The following is a 27,640-nucleotide window of genomic DNA, read 5'->3' as shown; positions in this document are numbered from 1 at the left end:
AACAAAAATGTGACTTATCTTAAGCATTGAAGTGATAAATGACATTTGGAAAATTAATCAAAAAGTTCTGAAACTATTATTGAGGATGCCTTATTCAGATTTGTATTAATAATACTGTCTTTAAGTGTTCTTACCTTTCACCTTCATCTGCCAGCCAGGATTCCCATGGAATATTCCTTGAGATTAGGCTGAGAACCAAGTAGGAGAGAAGGGTGGGAGATGGGGATGGGAGTAAGTTGAGAACTGAATCTGAAAAGATGACTCCATGGTCTCCCCTTGAGCAAGTCACAGGTTAGGGGAAAAAGAAGACAAAAAATGTGTACAATGAAATCCCAGTGGAAGATGTGAAATTCAGTAGTAGAAAAGTTCATGGGTGCTATAACAAGTATCCATTAAAGTACTTTATGCATGATCAGTTTTGAATTTTAGCATAGTATCTTAATTAACAAGGATAGAAGATAATTTGGAGTTTGGGAGGTTGCAGTAAATCTAATTATTATAATCCAAAGATTCAGGCCTGAACTAAGTGTCACCAATGATACAAATACATGTTAAGAGTCAATATGATTTGCTGTGTAATTGATTATGTGTGGTGGTATGGAGGGTTAAGAAATAGGATTGCTGGGGTGCCTGGGTGGCTCAGTCATTAAGCGTCAGCCTTCGGCTCAGGTCATGATCCCAGGGTCCTGGGATCGAGCCCCGCATTGGGCTCCCTGCTCCGTGGGAAGCCTGCTTCTCCCTCTCCCATTCCCCTGCTTGTATTCCCTCTCTTGCTGTGTCTCTCTGTCAAATAAATAAATAAAATATTAAAAAAAAAAAAGAAATAGGATTGCTTCCAGGTTCCCCACTGAGATGATTTTATGTTCAATGGATAACACAGGTTTTGAGGGTAGAGTGAAATGAAAAGTTAACTTTGTACTTGATGAGCTTGAGATACCGTGGACCATCATGCAAAGAAATTGACTGATATTTGAGGATTTTTCTCAAACTTGTACAGGCTTCATTAGGGTTAGAAATAGGTAAGTATGTTTAAGTATGATTTGTAGGTAAAAATGTTAATTTTCTAGAATAATTTTCAATTTGGTTCACTGACATTATAAAATACTGGAGTAAGCTTGAATTTGTTTTTATGTATCTGAATGTGATGCTATGCCAGGGCAGCTAACCAACAAGCCAAACAAACAATGCTAGCAGTGACTTAGAACAAGAAAGATTTATTTCTCACTAATACAGGCACAACTGCAAGGTTAGCTGACATTCCAAGGCAACTATCAAGCAAAGGACATTCAGTCCTCTACTTCCACGTCAACCAGGATTGCTGTTGCAATGAAAGACAGCCCTGGAGAAGCTTTTACCAGCAAAATTGCTTTCATCCTTAAGTAACATATGCCCCATCTACACAAATTTCTCTGGCTAAATTCAATCACAAGCCATACCTAAGCTCAAGAAAGTAGAGAGGTTCTATATCCTCACATGTTCAGAAGGAGAACCAGAAATATTAGCGAACAGCACTAACATTTTCAACAGTTTTGAAGTCAGAAAAACTTTGGTTTCAAAACCAGTTTTGCCAAAGTTTCTTCATCCATAAAATGAAAAAAATATATATATGAATGAACAAATCAATCCCAGTTTGTGTATCTGTAAAGATTTCTCTGGGTTTTGCAGGTGAATTTGTTTTTAAAGACCTTGTGGATCTTGTTTGTGATTTAATGCCCAAGAAATTCTTCTTTAAGTGAAGGTGCCCTTTTGGATTACCCATTATTAGACTGATTGCTTATTAGAATTTGTTGGTTTTTAATGGATGGTTGCTCATATTTGGACCCAAAATAATTAGATTGTCTCTAATTACTGATGGGAGGTCAAGTATATGATATATGCAAGTATAATGATTTATTGCATGACCATGTATAAGACCAGTATCTTAGGCCTGAATGATATTTGTCAACGCATAATTCCCTTAGGTTGGAATAATGCACATAAGGCTTTCTCTCTGTAATACTCTGGCTCAGAATTTACATAGGGGCAATGTCCATTGACTCCACTAGTAAATAGTCTGCAAATTTTCCAAATGACATTTGACTGTAGACACATGCCAGTTTCAGTGATGCACTTTTTATTAAATTAGGGATACAGATTGAAAATGCCCAGTGAATTCAACTCATTACATGTTATTATCATGAGTGATGTAATACATTATAAGCTATAATACAATTAATCTTACTTTAGTGCTTTCTATAAATATGTCTGATATACACTAAGAAACTTAATTATTTCAAGCAGATAAATCTGACTCAATATTAGAACATCTCATTTAATTTAGGGAAATTTAATTTAGTAAAAGTCATCTTTCTACATTCTTATTTCTGTTCTTTAAAATGTTTTCTGTTTAAAATTACAGTCAAAATAGTGTTTTTTGTCAGAATGATACAAATATTCCTTAAATGTTAGAACTTGACAGTTTTATTATTGGAAAGATTTATCATATTCTATTTAGCTACTTGTTTACTTAGTCGCTGTTAGTAAGAGTTAGCATTCATTTTACACTTACAAGATGCTAAGAATTGTTATAAAAGGGGCATATATTATCTCATTTAATTAAATTATTATTACTAAATATTATAAAAAATTACATATAGATATATAAAAAAATCAGACTAGTGAAGCTTCCCTAATTTACTGTGAATAATTTTCAAATTAAGAAAAAATATTTATTTTTCTTTAAACATTTAACAAAACAAAATATGTAAAATTATTTATTTTAAATGTATTGATATAAATAAGTTGTTCATTGATAATATACTTTTGAGTTAAGTTTTAAAATAATATGAAATAATTATTTTGGAATCAATCTTTATAAAGATAAAATGTTAAAATATACATTTAAATTAAAAACAAAAAGGTAGAGATCAGTACCTATATTTAAGAAACAGTACAACGGTATGAGAACTTTCTCACTGTAGAGGCAGCAACTGAAAAATTCACAGCAGGTTTAGCATTCAAATGACTACAGATTTGCTAATGTTACTATTTATTGTATATGAACAAACTTTAAGCTAATGACAAAACTAGGATTTCTGAGGTTAAAAATATGACAAAACTGTATATGCCAATAATTCTAAAGACTGATAAATTATCATTCAAATATTTATTTATTGAGCATTTACAATGTAAAAGGAATTATTAGATACTGCTGAAGAGGCATCTGAGTTATTACCTGTCAATTAATCCATTTAGGTTAAAGTAATAAGTACATAAATTCCTTGAATTAACATGTAATTAAAACATGGTCAAGCTGACGGGCACCTGGGTGGCTCAGTTGGTTAAGCGACTGCCTTCGGCTCAGGTCATGATCCTGGAGTCCTGGGATCGAGTCCTGCATCGGGCTCCCTGCTCGGCGGGGAGCCTGCTTCTGCCTCTGACCCTCCCCACTCTCATGTGCTCTCTCTCTCTCGTTCTCTCTGTCTCAAAAAAAAAAAAAAAAAAAAAAACATGGTCAAGCTGTGTTTGTGTGCGTGTTGTATATAAACAAATTAAAGGTATTCTCTCATTTATCCTCAAATGTTTAAATAGTACTACTAATAAACACCATAAACATGAGTCTTTATTATCTTCTTCTACTTTGTGCCAGATTTAAAGGCACTATTATTCCCCATGCTTAGAGTTGACTACACCCATTTATCTGGAAGCTTCCTTTTTTCAGATTAATGTAGAAAATGTCCAAGAAAAGTAACGAATGAAAAATAGCAATAATTTTGCTAGTAGTTATATTTATAAGTACTCCCAAAGGGAGAAAAAATAAAGAAAAATCAAAGAAATGTGTCAATGAAAGCTGACAAATCTTACCTACATTTAAAAGTTAATGTGAAGCTGATGTGTACTTGAATAAAATGAGTAATATCCAAAGAGTGAGTTTCTTTTTTTTTTTTAAAGATTTTATTTATTTATTTGAGAGAGAGAGAATGAGAGACAGAGAGCACGAGAGGGAAGAGGGTCAGAGGAAGAAGCAGACTCCCTGCCGAGCAGGGAGCCCGATGCGGGACTCGATCCCGGGACTCCAGGATCATGACCTGAGCCGAAGGCAGTCGCTTAACCAACTGAGCCACCCAGGCGCCCCAAGAAGTGAGTTTCAAGTACATCAAAAACTCCCATTACAAAGATAAGCTAAGAAGATGTTGTGTTTTACAACAAAATTAATCATCAAAAATCCAAAGATGTGAACTATTTCTTAGGTGTTGGATGTGGAGATATATCATCCACACCCATTAAGGAGACTTATTGCCCTAGCTGCTGGGAGTGCTTATGGTAGGAAGTCTTCAGTGGGCAGTTACCTCAGAGATTTCCTGAGCAGAAGAGTTACCTCTTTCAAGGTCAAACTCTTCTCAGAGCAGTGTACATCCACACTGTCGGATGAAGAAGTACAAAGTATAAAGTACTTTGGATGAAGAAGTACAAAGTATAAAGGCCCAGCCATTTCCCACTCTGATCAGCCATTTTTAGTTCCACACTAGTCCTGATCACCAGAGGCTCTGGTTACTGTATGGCTCTCCACTTTACCTCTCTCCAGGATACTTCCTTCCTGCCTCCCTTCTATACACTAAACTTTGTCTCAACATCTGATTTTCAGAAGATCCAACCTCTAACATCTAATAAATACAATTTAACTAAAAAAAAAAAAATGGCATTGAAATTGGACTCCCTACGAAGGATCTCTTTTTCTCTTATACCTGGGATTGTTGTTCTATTTATTCATATTTCCTTTTCTGTGAGAAACTGTGAAACAGACTTAGGGGAATCTGGAGTGAATATTGTAAAATCTGTGATATCTATGGTGCCTTGGAAGGAGCTAATAGGCCAGGATTTTGATGGCAATAATCACACAAGCCAGAAACCAATAAAAGCCTGGTTTGTTTTCAAACTGTGTAAGAATGACAGAATTAGACATGCACTGTGAAAATAAGTGTAAAGTTTAGACACATATTCTGTTTTTCACACTGTCTTTAAAAGACAGCAGAGGCCTTATCATCTTCTATTTTACACATGAAACTATTTTGAAATCTGCCTATGATCACAGTATTTTGTGATGTGCTAAAGTGTTTATAATACTCAGCTTTTAAAATTTCAATTAGCAAGTGCTAATTAGCATCTAAAATGAAGAAGTCTCAAAGAGGTTGTATGAAGAACAAGAAACATAAAAAGGTGAGAAGCCTAAGTAAAGAAAGAAAATTACTTCAAAGCAGAAAACAGAAGAATGAAGGAACAGAAGGTGGGAGAAGAGAGGACCAAAGAAAAAACTAAATATTCTGAGGAAAGTAAAGGAAGGAAATGCACAAAATTCTTTCTTTGAAAGGCTTATTTTTCTTGTCTTTGCTTTCAAACAAGATTCTGAAAACGTTTTCTGTTTATCTGATTGAATTTTCTTTCTTTTTTTATTTTACCTCACAGTTGACTATGAACACAGTGAAATCCAAATCAGCTACTAGTAGTTTTCTGTTTTCAGTAGTTAATAATTATAGACAGCACGATGTACCAACTTTACTCTCAGTTTTGTTCTTTTATTTGTTTTAAATTATACACATTCTGATACAAAAGTACAATTTGAGAAAGTTGTTAACAACTCAGTGTGTTTTTATGATTATAAAAATTTCAGAAAAATCCCGTAAGAATTTATTTTTTTATGATTTGACAACTCAAAGATTTTAATTAAAAATATCTTTCACATATCCCATATGTACCCAATAAGGCTAAAGTTGTATAATTGGCTATCTAAGCTGTAGGCAGCTGGAGATAATTCACAAATTCCTTACAGGAAGAAAGCCAAAACAAACAGGAGGAAAACAATACGTCATTGAGAACATCACCCAAGTCATGCTTTAGTAAAGGATAACAACAGAAGTCTCATAAGGCAAAGTGGAGCAGATGGTTCCAAGAATCTTTTGGACTAGGTTATTTTTGTTCTTAGGCCAGAGCTTATGATGGAAAGCAAATACGCTGAGAACAAATTAACTGGTGCATACGGATGTGGGCGTTAGTTCCCTAAGGTGAGAATCAAATTCACAAACCTAACATTTAATCAGAACTGTTGTTTCTAACTAACATGTCATGCACTATTGCTTCCAGATAATACACCATATGATTTCCAGTCAAATGCTAATGATGAATAGAAATGATAGAATGGAGAGAACGGCACTGAGTTGAACCTACTTTTCTCCAGATTGTTGAGGGTGGCGGGGGTGGGGAACGACAAGCCTTCGCACCAGGATATTGAAGAAAACTGAAGTGTGTGTCTTTTAACTTGATCACATAATACATTCATAGCCCCATCACTGGTAAAACACCTTAAAAATCATACACAAATTCACATGTCCCAGTGTGGAATATATAAACATAATGAACATTGAGCAAATTGTGTAATAATATTGAAGAGAATCATGTGTGTGGACACAGCTTTATTGAATGAAATAATTTGGCTGAAACATTGAGTTTATTTTGACCATTATTTTCATCAGGACTTAAGTTGTTACTTGTTTTCACAATGTAGTTATTAAAAACATTGCATTTACAATTGCCAAATTGTTAAGAAAATTGACCAAAAAAATCACTTCAAAGAAATCAGAATTTTTCAAAACTATATTTGTGAGAGCTTTATAAAGCAATGTGTGTCTCAGTGAGTATGTGAGTGTATATGTAAATATGTATGTAGATGAATAAAATATCTTGTCATGTTTATCTTTGAAGACCATAAAGAACTGTTAAAAGACAAACAGATATGACCTCGTGCAGTTTCATGTCTGTGAAGCAGTAACAAGTGTTGAGCTGTCATACCCTAAAAATTAGTACATTTTATAACTGGATTCTCAAAGAATCTTAAAACTTTTCACACTTTAAGGAGGATTCCTGTCATTCTCTTACAATTTGAATAGCTTATAACAAATGATTTATGCCTTCAATTTTATAAAATGCGATACAATCATGCAGGGTGATGTCAGAGTATGATGTCATATGTGATCATGTTGGTCATCTAACATCATTTTATCCTTATCTTCCACTGAATATTGTCCAAATTCCTCAATACTCAATAGTGCCCCTTAGTACCATGGGGCAGGTATGTGTGTGGCATTACAGTTCTCATACAAGGCATCTGAGAAAGTAGTGGGTAGGGTGAGCAAGGTTTGACCTTGTCACAAGGACTAGTGAGTGGTCTGCCAGGCTGTAGACAAGGACTAGTGAGTGGTACTGGAATTTAGTAGATGGGGGCCAATGATGTTAAACATCCCCCAAAGAATTGTTATGAAGAACAAAGAATTGTCCAATATACCAGTAGTGCCTCTGCTAAAGAACGCTTAATCAAAAATCTGACCTGAGCATATCTCTTAGATTCAGCCATTCTAATTCACATACTCTGTTTAAATGGTCTTGGTATGCCATTTCCCCTTCCTGAAATGCTTTTCACTTTTTCCACTCCTTGTCATCATGAAGCTAGACACCTAACTCATTTTTCCAATTTCAGCCCACATATTGCTTCCTTAGCAAAGTGTTCCCTAACTCCCTCATGTTTCATTACTTATTGCTCTCTCTGCATCCACAAAACCCAGAACATCCTACAAATGGTACCTGTGCACCTGTTTGTCTGATTTTACATGTTTGCATGCTGCTGCACTTAGACAAGTTATCATTTTGTATTCATCTGTGCATATGGACCCTCTAATATATTGAAATACATGTATTCATTATGTGCTCAATGAATGTTGAATGAAATACAATAGAAAATAATAGAAAGAGCAAATGAATGAGTAAATAAATACATGCAAAAAAAGAGCAAATGGAATTTTCTGAAAGACATGTTACAATGTTACTTGAAAGAAATAGCACATACATGCCTGAGAACCATACAGAAGAATATAAAATGTTTACAATATGGTATACTGAATGTCATATTTTAAATGTGTAGATAATTCTTTGTGCTTCAAATGAAAGAGTGTGAAAATTTTAACGGTAGAGTTATAAAATATATTTTGTTTGACAAAATATAGAACCCAAGTAGATTATTAATATTATTAGGTGACAATATGTTTAATTTTTCCTAAGTTGTTCAGGTTAACTCATGTTGTTATTCAGTCCTTTGGACTGAAATGCTTTTTATAGTCTTACAAAAGTAGTATCAAAATAATTTGTTACTATTTAAAAGAAATAACTAACATTGCAAAATGAGAGAAACAGATTTCAAGTTAGTTTATTAAATGCCTATTTAATTTTTATATGAGTTAGGTTCTTTTCACATTTTATGCATATTTAATAGTAAAAAAGATAGTCATGGTATCTACCTTCACAAATATTACACTACTAGGGAAGATGTATGATTTAAGCAAGTGAATAAGACAAAGTTTAATTAATGATTTTGAACTGTGAGTAAATACTTTTGTACAACCTTAAAAATAATTTTCTGAATTTCAGGTTACAAAATTTATGAAATTTATAAAATGTTTACAAAAATAAAGCAAACATTTATCTAGTGAGATGCTGTGAGGATAAATACTTCAGGAACATGGACAGTGCTTAATAACTGGTAACTAATGTTATATGAGAGCTATTTATACACATTATAATTAGCATGTCTTTATTTTGTCTGGCCTTTTCTCCTAAAATTCTAACTTTAAAAACCTTTAAATTTTGTAAGAATTAGAAGTTCTTATACTTTTCTGTATTCAAAATCATAGAAAACTTGTTTACTATGTTTCATCTATTTCTTAATTTTTGCTATATTGATGTATTAGTTCCTTGTTCTATTTCATAGACAAGTTTGGATTTATATCACATAAACACTATTTTTAAAATGCCTTTTGACAGTTTAGCATGGATTCAGGAATATATCAAAATACCATCAGGAGCCATGTCTTGTTTTTTCATTGCCTTTTGTTAGTGTGACTTATTATTTCCCTCTGGCTTTTTTAGCTTTCTCCCAAGTTAATAGTTTCTCAACTCTTAGATGCCTGATATCTTGTCTTGCCATTAATCACTGTGAAGTTAACAGCTTGCACACCTCTCAGTATTATCTTGAGTTTAACTCTATCTACACAACAATGAATCAAAGTCATGAAAACAGAAGATGGTACCTCTTCAAATCAAAGCATTTGAAAAATACTATATCATTTACACTTCCAGATTTAGAAAATCCATTTGTTTCTCTTTGAAGTGGATATACTTTAAACATACTACCTGGTGAAATTTTACTTGATGAAAAAGTATTAATTAGGCGTAACTTTTGAAGATTATTTTGCTAAAGAAAAATTCATATCTTGACTAAAGTTTTATTTTTATTGTTTTTCTAAAATGCTGCTATAAGTGTTATCTGTCAATATTGATATGCTATCTCTTGTATCTTAACACAATTTAATGAAAGAAGAACTATAAATTTCATAAATCAGGTGATAAATCAGGTCAGTTAACTGAAATTAAGCAAAATGACTTTGGAGCAACAAGAAACATAGAGTCATAACAGATTCAAAATCCTTGGGGATCAAACCTATATTATTTATACTACTTAAAAATTTTCAAACTTTACAGCTTTGGTCCCACATTTTTATTTCTCCTAAATTATGAGCAGTAATCATACATCTTATTGATATTATAAACTAAATGGGAGATTTTTATGTGAAAAATTTTGTTCTATTATATCACAAAATTGTTAACCAATAGTTTAGGGCTTTAAACAATCAAAGATAAGTTAACTTATTAAAAATATCTTTTAAAAATAAATTTCACAGGGCGCCTGGGTGGCTCAGATGGTTAAGCGTCTACCTTCGGCTCAGGTCATGATCTCAGGTCCTGCATCGGGCTCCCTGCTCCTTGGGAGCCTGCTTCTCCCTCTGCCTTTCTCTCTCGCTCTGTCTCTCATGAATTAAAAAAAAAAAAAAAATCTTTAAAAAATAAATTTCACAGAATATGGATAGAATAGAGCTGAATTTAAGGATTCCAGAGATGGGCAAATATGAAACAGTGACATGATATTTCTATATGAAGGCAAAAATTATACAAGAATACTTTTTTAGTTTATGACTGTCCTTAAGACTAAGTCTTAGTACACCTCTATTATTAACCCATAATTTTCCAGTTTTGCAATCGGTTTAATGTATGTTTTTGCTATCAGGTAAACTTTTTCCTAATCAAAAACAACTTTAAGTAAATCTAACCTCATACCAGGGAGGAAGCCATTAGATGTAAAAAAGGATTAAAGTCTTAGCAAGTTAAAAAATAAAATTAGCAGATACATTGAATTTTATGCTACTATAAAAAATTGAGTTGTGCAATTAAATTTAAAATGTTTTCTCTCTTTATATAATTATGAGGAACTTTAGAGTTTAAATGTAATAGATGAATATTATTTTACATCTATAGTAAGTTTATTTAAACTATGGGCTAGTAAAATCCAGCTTTAAATATTTTTTTCATGTGATTAGCACATAGTATTAATGAAAGTGATCATTTTCCACCTAGTCCAAAAGGTTATGAGAAATACTCACACACTGTGGATAACTAAAAATAAAGCCTTGAATTCTCAAATTAGGGAAAGCTAAATAAGCCTAAACCCAAATAATTATCAAAATATTAACAAATTCAACCCCCAAAATCTGAAAAATGCTTTTCAATTACTGACTTGGCAACAATTAAATTCATTTTCAATTGCTAAACAGAATTCATTCTTGAGGTCCTTTGTCAGATTAATAAAAAGATAAATGATATGCACAACATATTCCGATGTTAACAGTAAAAACAAGATAAGGCCTTAGAGGTAGGCAAGCAACAAGCCAGAAAAGACAGATAAATGGAGAGATCATTGAATACAATATTGAGAAAAAGGAAGACTCTGTGTGTGTATGTGTGTGTGTGTGTGTGTGTATGTGTGTCAGCTCTGGCAGCTCAGTATAAATGTAATCAAATAGTTTATATTCTTTGATATTTTATATATATTGTGATTTTGTTTTAAAATAAAGGGTTTAATAATGGTTTAATAGCTTGATAGCTGAACATTTTATAAGTGCAATGGTAATTATACTAAAATAACAATCGTGGCAGGTAGAAATTCCTAACATAGAAGACCTAAGGTAGACTGCCTAGCAGAATGATTTTCCCAATATGCCAGGGAGCCTAGAAGCTACTTTGTGAGATTTTCTTTGTAGCATAAAAAATGTTGATGTTAAAGGAGAAGAGGTCAGATATTTTATGCATTTCTTAAGTTACCTTCTTCAACCCTTGCTATGATGTTACTAAGTGATTTTTTTCTTTCTTTTTTTTTTTTTTTTGGTAGACTTTTTTTTTAAGAGTCAGAAATACTCAGTAACTTGCTTAAAGTTAGGTAGCTTGTTGATGCCACAGAGGGTTCCCAAACTGACTTTTCCACTAAACAATACAGCATTGTGCTCTCTTCGTGTGAGTAGGTCTTGTGACGAAATAAATACCAATTGTGTTTGTTGTTTTTTATAATATCCTTTCTTGTGAAGGGGGAGGAATAGAATAAATCAATTACATCTTTAAACTAGATGACTTGGTTCTGAAATTCATTCCATACATGCTTAAAATCAAATAGGGTTCTACATTTTAAATCCACAAAACCAAAATTTATTATAGAAATAGTTATCCAAGAAAAACTTTAAAAGTAGGATCTGAAATTAATAAAAACTGATATATGGAGAACATACTGAAGAATAGGTACTCTAATGTACAATCAGAATATGTAGTAAAGAAAAGGACTTGCCAGCAGTTTTTTAGTAATTTGCATAGTATTAGCAGGCTTTCTAATAAAGCTACATTCATGAAATTTCAGACCCAGACATAGGAACCCTTACTTTTTTTTTTAATATTTTATTTATTTGTCAGAGAGAGAGTGAGAGAGAGAGGCAGGCAGAGGGAGAAGCAGGCTCCCTGCTGAGCAAGGAGCCTGATGTGGGACTTGATCCCAGGACTCTGGGATCATGACCTGAGCCGAAGGCAGACGCTTAACCGACTGAGCCACCCAGGCATCCCAGGAACCCTTACTTTTAACCACTGAACCATCCTGATGAATATTATTAAAGTCTGTTATTACTGTTTTTGCTGTTATTTATTTATTCCCTATAGCTTAATCATTAAAAATATTGGGCGCCTGGGTGGCTCAGTTGGTTAAGCGACTGCCTTCGGCTCAGGTCATGATCCCAGGGTCCTGGGATCGAGTCCCACATCGGGCTCCCGGCTCAGTGGGGAGCCTGCTTCTCCCCCTGACCCTCTCCTCTCTCATGCTGTTTCTCTCTCGCTCGCTCTCTAATAAATAAATAAATAAAATCTTTAAAAAAAATCATTAAAAATATCATGGGGTGCCCAGGTGGCTCAGTCAGTTAAACATCTGCCTTCGGCTCGGGTCATGATCCCAGCATCCTGGGATCAAGCCCCACATCGGGCTCTGTGCTCAGCAGAGAGCCTGCTTCTCCCTCTCCCTCTGCCTGCCTGCCTACTTGTGATCTCTTTCTCTCTCTCTCTGTCAAACAAATAAATAAATCTTTAAAAAATATATCTTCTGATCCCATGAATATAAGGAAAAAGTTCAAGTAACTAACTTGAGGATTACCTCAGACTTCATCATTTAACATAGACTTGTATTTGATTAATATTCTTAATAGTAAGGGAACACAAGTATACTTATACTCATTTTCAGAATTAATGCAAAATAGTAATTTATGTCAGCATGGAGTCAAAAGTAGCTCTACCATAGGTGAATTTAAAAAATCCAGATCTTAAACTTTCAATTGCATAAGAATTTATTTTCAAAATTTAGAAATTAGCCCATATAACTCCAAACCAGCTAATCTAAATTAATAGGTCTGAGGTGGGACTGAGTGATCTATCTATAGTACGACATAGTTAGATATAGAATAGAGCATCAGGTATTTCATGAGTTACTCTGAGAAATCCTGAGCTAAGGGGTCCTATAAACAAGGGATTCTAATGATTGAACAAATTATACTCTTGTGTGATTAAGAAGAAAACAATGCTGTCAGTGGTTTTAAGGGGAAAAAAAGCTTATGTCTGTTTTAATTATATTTTAATTATAAACATTAAGAAATATCAAATTAGCACTGAGTGTATAGACATTCTCATCCATCCATTCATTCATTTAATTAATATTTATTGAGTTCCTATCATGTTTGTTCCAGACACAAGTGACAGAGGTATAGTGGAGAACAGAGAGTTGGGGTCCTTGTGTTGACAGAGTTGTCAGCCTCATAAGAAAGATTGCTATCTCCCTCCCTGTCAGAAAGCAAGCAAAAGTGAAATAAAATAATTAAAAATTCTTACTGAGTTTATAAAGAAGAGAAACCAGGTATTCAGTTACAAAGGAATAGTATTTGAGAGTGAATCATGCCACAGAACAGAAAACTACCTCAGTGAGGGCCTCTCGGAGGAAATTATAGTTAGTTCTCCAAGCAAGCAAATTTAACAGCTTCATATATGACTTTTGAAATGGCCTGGCTAGGCCATTCCTGGCTAGGCCTCAGCAGGATTCAGGAAATAGCATTTCTGAACGTGCTCGCAAAGGTCAATTCATTTCCTTGGGTTTCAGTGCCCTTTTTTTCTACAAAAAAAGATAATTTGGGCTAGATGTATATTCAGTTTCTTCTAGCTTTATGGTTCTATTTTTTATGTTGATTTTGCTTACTTTACCTTATTTCATAGACACCACATGTAAATGGTGTTAAGGAAAAGAAACAGTGTTCCTCAGGATATTATGCCTTATATTATAGCAATGAAATCTTCCAAAATATATAAAGCATACCAGAATTTATGTAGTTTTTATCTGTAGTTGTCTGCCAGTACGTAGAACAGTTGAAGGACTAAATTACTTTAGTTCATTTTTCTAAACTGTGGAAAGGTTTTGTAATTCCATCTCATGGTATTCATGATTTCTAAAATCGGGCTCTTTCATTGTGTATATTCAAATAAGAATTTTAGAGACTTGGAAAAATCTGTTCATGGACTTTCTTAAATAGAACAGATCTGTAGCAAATGCAGTTAATGTCAAGGTATAGTATAGAAATGTAAAAAGTTAAAAGTTCCTTACAAAAATATAAATGTTTAAGGTGATACAAAACATAAACATATAAATGCTAAAGAGAAATACTGGGCAATGAATAAATCTAGTAAAAGTCAGTATTATGCTATGTGAGTATAAAACATTACTACTAATAAATACAAATGATAATAGTATGTGGCAAAAAAAAATATGATCAGCAAAGGATGTATTTCTGCTCCTTGGCTCAGAAAACTTAAGAAATTAAGTTGTGAGTTAATTATCATTCCTTCAAAAGCATGTATTATGTTCCTATGATATGTTAAATACTTTGTTATATAATCGGTGCTACTTAGATGAACACAAAATGTTCTTTAGACAATTGTGTGTCTTCTTGGTGATGCAAAGAAATATAAAATGATGTCATTAGTCCTACAGAAAAAAAATTTCAAAGATATCTTCTGAATATTTTTGTACAAGTATATGATGTGAGTACAAGTGGTTTTTAGTGTTATGTATAAGCCTGACTAGGATGTTTTTGGAAATGTGAGAAAGGCTCATCAGAGGGAACTGCATGTGAGACATAAAGTAAAAAACATCATAAGAGAGCACATCCTAAAAATCAAATTTCCCAAACTCTATTCCCTGGAATTTTTTCTTGATATAATAATATTCCAGATGGGGGAAATTATCATTTCCTAAAATGTTTAGAAAATGTGTTAAACAAAAGGCAGAAGGTCTTTCCTACTGAAGGACTTCCAGGTTGTTAACATACTAGCACGTATTATAAATCTGCAAGATGGGTCAAAGTAGAGATATGGTATTGATTCTAGCAAACATACCTCAATGCTATTTCATCTTGGAAACCTATATCAAGAAAATACCTTGTTTCACTGAGGAGCGACCAGTACAGATTAAAATGCAGATTTGAACAATTGCCTAAAAGACCCCTGGAACTGTAGTTTCATCCTTACTTGAGCTTACATGTAATCACTCATTCTTTCCATTGATTTACAAGCAGTTCTGTGCTTTAGTCACATTAACCCACTCACCATTATTCTAAAAATTCTATAGCTATTTAACCTTCACAATGCTGTTCCTTCTGCCTGAAGCACCCCCTTCATGTGATGAGCTCCTATTCACCCACAATATCAAATTTTTTCCATGGATTTCTCTGCTCTGTATAAACTATTCGCTTACTTGTGTTTTCTTAGCACTTTAAAGGGAGATCCATTATAGCATTTCTAATCTCATATTACAGTTCTGTGTTTATGAATGTTTGTTGAATTTAACTTAATTGAAATGTGGGGATGACACCTGGAAAAGATTGTGGTTGAAATTGTGAGTATATATACAAGAATAAGAAAAAGTTAGAAATACCCCAAAGTACAATATTTAAAATAGAAGGCAAACTTGAAATTGACAGAAAGCATAATGCCAGAGACTGTTTTATCAAATGTTCACATAAAGGAGACATTGAAGGCATTAAGTTATAAAACTAAGAACAAGGAGAAATCTTCCCCACTTGTACTGTTGATGGGAATATAAAACTGTGTAGCCACTATGGAAAACAATATGGATAATCTTCAAAAAATTAAAAATACAACTACCATATGATTCAGCAATCTCACTTCTCAGTATATATCCAAAGTTTTGAGATCAGGATCCTAAAGCGGATATTTTTACCTCCATGTTCACTGCACTAAATGTTATATGTTATTCTGTGGGTAAATTTTTTAGTTAAGTACATGATAACCAATTTAAGTTGGTTTCTTTTCTCTCAATTTCCCATTGTATTTCTGGTGATAAAAATCAAAGAAGTTGATTTTCATGTAAAAACTACATACTGAAGAAATTGTAATTCTTCTTACGTCCTTCAATGACCATCTAAGCATTAATGTTCATGCATGCATTTGGAAATGTTCTAACACAAAAACAGCTCAAAGCCTGTATCACCATTCTTATACACTAATGCGTGCTTTTTAACCCTATAATTAATTTCTGACACTCAAAACATTCATAACTGCAATTGTCAGGACATTAATTATTTTGAAACATTTTCTATTAAAAATTATTTTATTAAAATAGTAGGATTTTATATTGGGGTGCCTGGGTGTCTCAGTCGGTTAAGTGTCTGCCTTTAGCTCAGGTCATGATCTCAGGGTCCTGGGATCAAGTCCCAGAGTGGAGTAGGTCTCCCTCTTCATCAGTCCCTCCCCACCCTACCCCATCCTCGCTTGTGTGTGCAAGCGCATGTGCTCGCTCTCTCAAATAAATAAATTTTATAAATAGTAGGATTTTATAAATTGAGTAAAATCATCTCAAAAATTTTTAATGCAATATAGGTGAAGAAAAATGGGAAACAATTACTAAATTTTCACTTTATAAATGATTCACCATTGATCTCTTAAACAATATTACACAAAAATACTATACTTTCTTATAGATTTATAAGGTTTATAACTTTGATAATCTGATAAGATCTTTCTCCTTTCTTTTTTTTTCTATCTATCTATTTATTTATTTATTTATTTATTTATTTATTTGATGTAGTGTTCCATGATTCATTGTTTGCGTATAACACCCAGTGCTTCATTCAGCACGTGCCCTCTTTAATGCCCATCACCAGGCTAACCCATTCCCCCACCCCCATCCCCTCTAGAACCCTGTTTGTTTTTCAGAGTCCATCGTCTCTCATGGTTCGTCTCCCCCTCCGATTTCCCCCCCTTCATTTTTCCCTTCCTACTATCTTCTTCTTCTTCTTTTTTTTTTAACATATAATGTATTATTTGTTTCAGAGGTACAGGTCTGTGATTCATCAGTCTTACACAATTCACAAAGCTATCTTGGCTATCCTTGACTCTGCCTTTGAGTATCAAGTTAGGCTTTTGATTAGAAATTTACTGAATTTTTAGATTAATTTTGGGGAGAATGGTTTCTATAAAATATTAAATATTATATCCATAATCTGTTTCTACATTTATTTAAATATTTTTTTGATTTGCAAAAAAAATTGTAATTGTCTCCATATATGTTTTGAGCCAATCTTTTTCTTGTATATTAAAAGTACATGAGGGGCGCCTGGGTGGCTCAGTCGGTTAAGCGGCTGCCTTCGGCTCAGGTCATGGTCCCAGAGTCCTGGGATCGAGTCCCACATCAGGCTCCCTGCTCGGCAGAGAGCCTGTTTCTCCCTCTCCCTCTGTCTGCCGCTCTGCCTACTTGTGCTCTCTCTCTCTGTTAAATAAATAAATAAAAATCTTTAAAAAAAAAGTACATGAGTAATTTATTTGTTTTGTATATTGGTATTTTGTGCAGCAAACTTGATGAACATGTTTTTCCAGAAGATTTCCTATCACTATATGGGTTTACTATATAGAACAGGGTTTGCCAACCATTTGCCGTGGAACACTGCCATGTCACAAATGGTTTAAAATTGTGGCAAGATATTGATCTGATTCTTTTAGAAATTTCTGTGTATCCCCTGAGATGAAAAATGCTGGATAATACTGAATAGACAATCATAACCTCATTTGTTCTTTTCTTTTTTATTCTCATCATATTGTTCTGGCTGAGTCCTTTAGTAAAGCATTGAATAGATGCAGTGATTGCAGTCTTCCTGCCCTTGCTCCTGATTTTTAAAGAAAATGTTTATAATGCTTCACCATTAAAAATAATGTGTGTTTCTCATTGTTAGTAAATAACCATTATCAGGTTTAGGAATTTCCCTTTTGTTCTTAATGTTCTGGCATTTTTGATCCAGAGTATGTGGAGTTTCATTAAACATTTTTTCTTACATTGAATGGAATGATTCATTAATCTTCTAATATGGCCAATTATATTAATAGCTTTCATTGCTGCTGGACTCTTGTATTCTTGTTCATAATGAATTTTTAAATAAAATTTTATGTTCAGTGTGAAAAATTTTAATAGCCTCTTTTATTTAGAGATAATTATAGATTCACATGCAGTTTTAAGAAATACTATATACAGATCCCATGCACCCTTTATACAGTTTTCCATTTAAGTCAATAATTCAGTCTGTCCCTTCCTTTCTATTTCTTAGCCATTCTATCAGTGACTATAATTATATAATTATTTACTTTGAATTTTTACTGATATTTTTGACTTATAATGAGGGATGTCTCATGTTAAACGTTATATATTTTGTATTCAGATATATAAAGCAAAACTCAATTAAGAAAGCAGTGAAAATAGAACTCAGAAATAATAAATAGTAAAATGTGAAGCATTTCAATCTTTGACTTACATATGTATCTTTAAGTCTAAAGCCTTTACTTTCCTAAATAATTAAGATTACACTGCATTTCACTTACTGTAGCACAACGGCAACATTTTATGAGATAGCTACCATTTTAAAAATGTTGATTGGGATGCCTGGGTGGTTCAGTCAGTTAAGTATTTGCCTTAGGCTCAGGTCATGATCCCTGGGTCCTGGGATAGAGTCCGCATTGCCTCACATTGGGCTCCTTGCTCGGCAGGGAGCCTGCTTCTCTTTCTGCTTGTGTCCCTCCCCCCGTTTGTACTCCCCCTCTCTCTGACAAATAAATAAATAAAATCTTTTTAAAAATGTTGATAATTTTTTTGTTTTATAGCTCTATAACCTAAACAGTTAATGAAGCACACTCATAAGAATTTGTCTTTCCATTTTTCCCTTAAATTGGTGAGAAAATCTGTTAGACATAAAATTTAGTAACTTTAGGTTCATATGTGATGTTAATTTATTCCTTCATTCATTATTCAAGTGACTGACCCAGCAACAATGCAAAATACAAATCTTGCAAAATATTAGCCCTTCAGCCCCCGAGATCATATGTATAATAAATGTTAAGCATGCCATGAATGGTAGAGATAACGGAGTAAAAGAAGTAGAGAAAAGAAAGATTTTGATTGGAATAAGATAAGTAGGTTTTCACAGAGAAGTAAAGATATAAATAAAGCCTTAAAATATTAATATAGTTTTCATATTAAGGGGATGTAAGGAGTAGCATATGTCAGTGTTTCTAGTGTATGTGCATCATCCAGCAAAGGGAAGAAGAAGGGGAGAGATTCAGGGCTCTATGTAGCCTCTCAAAAGTGATATATTTTTTTTTAATTTTTTTAAAGATTTTATTTATTTATTTGAGAGAGAGAGAGAATGAGACAGAGAGCACGAGAGGGAAGAGGGTCAGAGGGAGAAGCAGACCCCCCGCTGAGCAGGGAGCCCGACGTGGGACTCGATCCCAGGACTCCAGGATCATGACCTGAGCCGAAGGCAGTTGCTTAACCAACTGAGCCACCCAGGCACCCTCAAAAGTGATATATTTTTAAGAGTGTTTCTTCAATTTTATTCAAATTTTGGAAAACTTTATATATATATTTTTTGTTTGTTTTTTATTTAACATTACCCTTTCCATCTTCAAATTATAATGTGACAGTCTTGGTGCTTCCCACCACCTCTAGATAATAGTTTATGTCCTCAACAAGGCCCACAATGTTTAACAAAGTTTGGATCCCAAGGGCTGTCACCACTCAACATTCTACATTGTCCCTTTCCCACTTGGTCCTTTTTCATTTTCACTGAAGTGCTATGTACACAGAAGGGCCAGGTTTAGAGGGAAAGATGATGGGATCAACTACATTTATGTTAAAAATCTAATTTTCAAGAGGACGTGTGACTAAGGCAATAGGGAATAGAGGTCTGTGTTATCATTGTCTAAACTACTGAAATGATTTGAAGAGTGTAATTCATATTTCAGGTCTCATTGTCAAAACAAAACATGGCATTTCAACCCATTACTTTTTCCTATGGGCCAAAACAAAGATTAAAAGTAAATGAAATAAATTGAAGAGACAAATCCAGATCTATTTAAGTAGAGAGTGAGTATATATTAAAATTTTAAAAGTGATTATGAAGTTCCCTCTGGTACTAGTTTCCATTAGAAAATATCCCTATAAAGTCATCATCTCATTAACAACTCCTGAAATATTTCTATTTTTTTTTTCTTTTAGCCTTTAGAAAATGTAATAAATTTGTCTCTAAGAGCCTGTAGGCTGACCCAAATTTTTGGATGTTTCATAGTCACTGAACCTGACTGGATGTTATTACTTTCATCTCTAATATGATGAGTTTGAGAAAGATTTAATTATTTCCGGGATTTTTCCAACCTCAAACATTCTCTAAGTCACAATTTTATAGCACTAAAAAGAATTTCCTGTGAAAATGTAATCTTATTAAATCATTCTATTTCTTTTGAATCTTATATCTTTATGATTCCTATAAAATTTTAGGGCTTAGAATTACTTTACAGTGCATTGGAATCATATTCCAATCCCTGGTGTTGCAGATGAAAGAACATACTCTAGAATGGTTCGTGTCTGTTAAAACATTGATTCTTCTCTGCTCTTTGAAGTATGATCTTCACTTGGACTGCAGGACACTGCACCCTGGCTCCTCCCACATTGTGTCCTTTGTTAGTTCTTTCTATCTCATTAAATTCTTGACACTGGGGAGGGGGGGAGGCAAAACACAGCTTTTGTAATTTTTCTCTTCTCTGTTCTCATTCCCTTGATCTTCTTATCCAGGCTAATACTTTTTTTTTTAAGATTTTATTTATTTATTTGACAGAGAGAGACACAGCGAGAGAGGGAACACAAGCAGGAAGAGCGGGAGAGGGAGAAGCAGACCCCCCGCTGAGCAGGGAGCCCGATGTGGGACTCGATCGCAGGACTCCAAGATCGTGATCTGAGCCGAAGGCAGTCGCTTAACTGACTGAGCCACCCAGGCACCCCAGGCTAATACTTTTTTAAAATTCCATAACCTGAAAATGCCCCAATATTAACCTCCAGACCGCTTTTCCTATGCACTCTATAATTTTACATTAAATTGCCACCTGGTATGTTTTCTTGAATGCCTGTTACCATGTTAAATTCAACATGTACCCAAACACTTCTTTTTAAAGATTTTATTTATTTATTAATTTGACAGAGAGAGAGCACAAGTAGGCCTAGCGACAGGCAGAGGGAGAGGGAGAAGCCAGCTCCTCACTGAGCTGGGAGCCCAACGTGGGGCTCGATCCCAGGACCCTAGGATCATGACCTGAGCCGAAGGCAGACACTCAACTGACTGAGCCACCCAGGTGCCTCTGTCACCGAATACTTTTCATTTCTTCCTCCACTCCTACCTTCCTTATTATCTGTCTATTGTTCCAATTGGTCAAGGCAAAAAAACTTGCATTTATCTTTGACTTCTCTTTCTCTTACATCTAAATTGAATCCCTCAAAAATCCTATTGCTCCTACCTACAAAATATAATTAAAATCTGAACACTTTTTATTACTTCTGTTGTTACCATCTCAGTACCATCTTTAGCCTGGTTTACTGACATGTTGTTCTAATTAATCATTCTACCTGTTTCTGCCTTCAACATCAGCAAGAATGATTCTGTTTAAATCTGACAGAAGATCATAGAGGAAGAGAGGAAAAAATAAAACAAGACAAAACCAGAGAGGGAGACACACCATAAGAGACTCTTGATCATAGGAAACAAACTGAGGGTTGCTGGAGGGGATGGGGTGGGGAGATGGGGTAACTTGGTGATGGGCATTAAGGAGGGCACGTGATATAATTAGCACTGGGTATTATATAAGACTGATGAATCACTGACTACCTCTGAAACCAATAATACATATGTTAATTAATTGAATTTAAATTTAAAAAATGGAAAAAAATAAACGCGAATCAGATCATATCACTCTGTCAAACCATTCTCGTTAGTAGCTGCCTTTATCACTAAAAACAGGAGCTCTTAAAGTGTCTGACAAGGACCTACAAGTTCTGGGGTTGTTCTATCTCTGACCTCATCTCCTATCTCTCTATTCTTTTACAGTCACACTGTCACCTGATTGTTCTGTACATCTAGGCATTTCCTGACCACATTATTTAAAAATGAACCTTATATCCCCACCCAAGCACTCTCCATTCTCCCTATTGCTTTGTGTTTGTGATAACACTTGTCAAGTCTAACTTACTGTATATTGTAATAATAATTAAAATAATAGGTAGTTATTATTTGTTTGTTTTCTGTGTTTTCCCACCAGAATGAAAGTTTAAGGAAGGGTTAAATTTGTATCTCTTTTATTTATTGTGCCTTTTATTTATTCCAGTGCCTAGAAAAGCACCTGACACATAATAACTTCATCTTTATCATACCAATAATTAAATTTAGGAAACCAACTTATTTATGAAATAACTATTTCAGTGCTGTCTTATAACAAGCTTAATACCTTCTCTGAAAATACTGCAGTATTTTTTAATGTTACCTTTGCAAATCTGGAGTGTGCCATTATTATTGGATATTTTTCCAGAAGGAATCTGGTTAAGAATTTGTATTCTTTGCATTCCAAATTTTAAAAAAAATACAAAAAACGAAAAATATTCACTGAGATATTGTGTCAATATATCAAGTGTAAACCTTATGAAAGGTTTATATTTGAACTTCAAAAATTTAGACAAGTTCATAAAATGATGAAGTACATTTAGTTTTGTAGTCATTTCTTTGTGAGTTTTAAGTTTAAAATAGGCATTATTACTGAAATAACTAGCTCAATTTTTCAAAGCTTACTTTGACTTTATACTTCATTTCCATTATAACATTAATGGACATTTGGAGATAATTTGATCCAGATCTTATCTAATAAAATTTATTTCTCAATATGCATGTGTTCAGGAACACTATCTGATCAAAATTTGTTTCAACATATGAGAATATTGCCATCAATAATGTGTTACTCTCATACTTAATAAACAAATATTTAAGAAGATTTAAATCATGTTTTCTGACCAGGATGAAATGAAAATTGAAATCAATAGCAGAAGGAATTAGAAAATTTACAAATTTGTGGAAATTAAGCAGCATACTCCTGACCAATGAATAGACCAAAGAAAAAATCAAAAGGGAAATCAGAAAATACCTTTATATAAATGAAAATTAAAGCACAGTATTTCAAAACTTATGGGATATATCAGAGACAATACTAAGTGTGGGAGATTATAATGATAAACACCATTATCGAAAATAAAGAAAGATCTCAAACTACCTAAATTTAAACCTCATTGAACTAGATAAAGAACCAACTAAATAAGGCAAAAGTTAGCAAAGAAAAAAAAGGAATTAACGAATATTAGTGCATAAATAAACAGAATAGAGAATAGACAAATAATAGAAAAATCAAAATTAAGAGTTGGTTGTTTTAAAAAACAACAAAATTGACACACTTTTAGTTAGACTGAAACAAAAAAAAGATAACTCAAAAAATAAAATCAGGAATGAAAGAAAAGTCATGACAACTGATATCACAAAAATAAAAAGGATCATAGAAAACTACTCTCAACAATTATATGCCAACAGATTGGATAACCTTGAAGGAATGAATAAATTAAACACACACAGACAAACACAACCTACAAATAGTGAACCATGAAATCCATGAAGAAATAGAAAATCTGAAAAGACTAATAACTAGTGGGTAGATTTAATCAGTACTTAAAAACCTCCAAACAAAGAAAATCTTAGGACCACATGATTTCACTGGTGAATTCTACCAAACATTTAAAGAAGAATTAATATAACCCTTCTTAAACTCTTTCAAAAATTGAAGAGGAAAGAACACTTCCAAACTCATTTTATAAGGCCAGTATTATCCACATATCAAAGCCCAGGCAAAGCACTACAAGAAAAGTACAGGTTAATATATCCAATCAACATAGATGCAAAACATCTCAACAAAATACTGGCCAACCAAATTCAACAGGATCATACACCATTATCAAATGGGATTTATCCCTTGGAAGCAAGCATGGTTCCACAAACACAAATCAATTAATGTGATACACTGCATAAGTAGAATGAAGGCTACAAATCACATTATCATCTCATTGGATGCAGAAAAAAAGCGTTTGACAAAATTCAATATCCTTTCATGATAAAAATTTTCAACAAATGAGATATAGAAGGAATGATGTACCTTAATATAATAAAGGACATATATAAGAAGTCCAGTATTGGCATCATACTCAATGAAAAAAAATTAAAAACTTTTCTTCAAAGATCAAGAGCAAGACAAGAATGTCTCTTCTCACCGTTTATATGTAACACAATACTGGAAGTACTTGTCAGAGCAATTAGGAAAGAAAAAGAAATAGACATCCAAATTGGAAAATAAGTAAATATATTCCTATTAGCAGACACCATGATATTTTATATAAAAAATACCCTAAGGCCCCATTTAGGGGCTCCTGACTGGCTCAGTCAGAAGAGCATTCAACTCTTGATCTCAGGGTTGTGAGTTCAAACCCCACATGGGTTATAGAGATTGCTTAAATAAATAATAATAATAAATTTTAAAAATAAATTAAAAGAAAGAAAATAGAAAACCCTAAGACCCCATTTGAAAACGTGTGTTAGAACTAATAAACAAATTCAGTAAAGTTACAAGATACAAAATAAATATGCAAAAATCAATTGCTATACACTAACAATGAACTATCTGAAAAGGAAATTGGAGAAACAAGCCTGTTCACACTAACATTAGAAAGAATAAAATACTTAGGAATAAGCTTAACCAAGTAGATGGAAGATTTTGTATCCTGAAAACCACAACACATTGACGTAAGAAATTAAGACATAAATAAATGAAAAGACATTCCATATTCATGTATTGGAAGATATATTGTTAAAATGTCCCTACTACCCAAAGTGATTTACAAATTCAATGCTATATCCATAAAAATCACAAGACAGAGAGAATGAGAGAGAGAACACAAGGAGGGTGAAGGGCAGAGGGAGAAGCAGACTCCGCTGAGCGGGGAGACCAATGCGTGGCTCAATCCTGGAACTCCAGGGTCATGACCTGGGCCAAAGGAAGACGCTTAACCAACTGAGCCACCCAGGCACCCCAAAAATCACAATAATTTTTAGAGATATGGAAAACAGTCTAAATGCATATGGAACCACAAAAGATCCTAAATAGCCAAAGAAATCTTAATAAGGAACAAAGCTGGAGGCATCACCCTTCCTGATTTCATAATATACTACAAAACTACAGTAATCAAAACTATAGTACTGGCTTGAAGACAGACATATATACCACTGGAAAAGAATAGGGAGACCGGAAATAAACCCACCATATATATCAACTGACTTCAACAGGGGAACAAGAATACACAATGGAGAAAGCATAGTTTCTTTAACAAAGGACATTGAGAAAGCTGGATTTCCACATTGAAAACAATGAAATTGGACCCTTAAGTTATACCATACACAAAAATCAATTTAAAATGGATTAAAGACTTAAAACATAAACTGGAAACTGGAAATTCCTAAAAGAAAACAAAAGGAAAAACCTTCTTGAGATTTGTCTTGGCAAATATTCCCTGGATATGACACCAAAAAACACAGGCAACAATAGACAAGTAGAAATATATCAAACTAAAAACTTTTGCATAAAAAAATGATCCATAAAACGGCACCTGGGTGGCTCAGTGGGTTGAGCATCTGACTCTTGATTTCGGCTCGGGTCATGATCTCAGGGTTGTGAGATCAAGCCCTGCATTGGGTTCTGCGCTGGGCCTGGAGCCTGTTTAAGATTCTCTCTCCCTCTGCCCTTCCCCATCTCTCACAAGCACTCTCTCTCTCTCTTTCTCTCAAAAAAAAAAAAAAAAAGAATCAATGAAATAAAGACAACCACCTACAAAATGGGAGAATATGTTTGCAAACCCTATACTGATAAGGTGTCTATATCCAAAAATATATAAGGAACTCCTTTAACTCAAAAGCTGATAAAAATAATAATAAACCCAATTTAAAAATGATAAAAAGTCTTGAATGGATATTTTTCCAAAGAAGACCTACAAATGGCTAACAAGTATATGAAAATGTGTTCAACATCACTAATCATCAGGGAAATGCATACCAAAACAATGAGATATCATGTCACGCTTGTTAGAATGGCTATTACCAAAAGAACAGAAAATAAATATTGGGTAGCATTTGAAGACATTGGAACGCTTGGACACTGTTGAGAATGTAACATGGTGCAGCTGTTATGGGGCCATTGAGGGTCCTAAAAAATTAAAAATAAACCTATCAAATGATTCAGTAATCCCACTTCTCAGTATATACATCCAAAAGAGAATTGAGATCAGGATCCCAAGACGATATCTTCTCTCCAATGTTCATTGCATAATTATTCACAATAACCAAGATATGGAAACAACATACATGAATTGATGGATAAATAGATAAAGAAAATATAATAAATGCATCCAATAGAATAGTATTCAGCCTTTAAAAAGAAGGAAATCCTGCCATTTACAACAACATGAATAAACCATTGTACTAAGTAAAATAAGCCAGTCACAGAATGACAAATGCTGCATGAATTGAATCCACTTATATGAGATATCTAAAATAGTCAAACTCCTAGAAACACAGTGTAGAATGGTAATTTCCAAAGACAGGAGGGAGACGGAAATGGAGAGGTTTATTTCCCCCCCCAAAGGCTATAAAATTTCAATTATGCAAGATATGAATAAGTTCTAGGGACCTATTGTAAAACATAGTGTCTATAGTTAATAACACTGAAGTGTACAATTAAAATTGTGTTAAGATAGCACACTTAAAGTTAAGTGTTTTAAATTACATCTCATGGTAAGGGTTCACAATTTTTTTTTTTTTAAGTAGGGAACAATCCATACTTTAATCACTGCTCTGTGGCAGTTCAATTAACAAAAACACTGAAAGGGTTCATTGGATTCTGCAGTATGATGATTATTAGTGATCTTGTCCACAACTTGGAATGTTTGGCCAGGGGGGTGGGGAGGGAAGCCAGATTTAGCAGCTGTGGGTGTAGAAAATTCTTTCAAGAACTTTGAACAGTACAAGTTAAAGCAGTAATTTGAGGGAGGTACAAGAAAAAGGTAATATGACCTCTGGTTAAATGCAGGAGATACACATGGACCCTTGGCTCTGACACAGGTTTAAACATTTATAGATGTGTCAATTTAAGCAAATTACTCAACATCCCTATGCTTCCTTTTCCTCATGTATAGTGGGAATAATACTACCCAATAGAGGGGTGGTTTAAGGCAGCTATTCATGTAAAGCTAGTAGGACTCTGCCTAGCTAGGTAAACACAAAGTGTTACTATAAAACATCAACTAATATTGTCATTACAATCATTAAAAATGTCCTTTCCCTCTGCCTATCAAGTATTACTTTCCTCATTTATTTTCCAGGATATTTTTGTTAGCTTCAAATTATTTTAATTTTCTGGGAATCCATTCTAAGTAAGAAAGAAATTTTTCCCCTGGTATTTCTCCATAGACAATGCAGATTTTTCTCTTTGCTTTACCTTACTGTGTATTCCAGTTCTTGTGCCATCTTTTCAGGTTGTAAACTGGAGTATTCCTGATACCAAAGTAAATTAGCAGATTGAGAAGTGAGTCTGGGACCAGAGAAGTGAGCATTCTAGAAGGGTATTTTATCAATTGCTATTTCTCTTTATGGATAGTGGAGCCACGTGGTAGGGGTCAGGTTTCAGTATTTAG

At 33.7% G+C, this 27,640-nt stretch overlaps 1 protein-coding gene and 1 long non-coding RNA gene across 2 annotated transcripts in view; one reads left to right on the top strand and one right to left on the bottom strand.

The window, feature by feature from the left end:
• Nucleotides 1–27,640, top strand: part of EYS (eyes shut homolog) — a 164,857-nt gene that overhangs the window by 33,064 nt on the left and 104,153 nt on the right.
• Nucleotides 257–27,563, bottom strand: LOC129045513 (uncharacterized). Its single transcript, XR_008505320.2, has 3 exons — nucleotides 27,445–27,563; nucleotides 2,914–3,458; nucleotides 257–275 (listed from the first exon to the last, which is right to left on the bottom strand). It is a non-coding gene; the product is annotated as an uncharacterized LOC129045513 (long non-coding RNA).

Source organism: Mirounga angustirostris, unplaced genomic scaffold (assembly GCF_029215605.1).
Source record: "Mirounga angustirostris isolate CCGP_5_RB_7025 unplaced genomic scaffold, mMirAng1.0.hap1 SCAF_8, whole genome shotgun sequence".
NCBI classification, from domain to species: domain Eukaryota; kingdom Metazoa; phylum Chordata; class Mammalia; order Carnivora; family Phocidae; genus Mirounga; species Mirounga angustirostris.
This window is presented reverse-complemented; position numbering and strand designations above follow the sequence as displayed.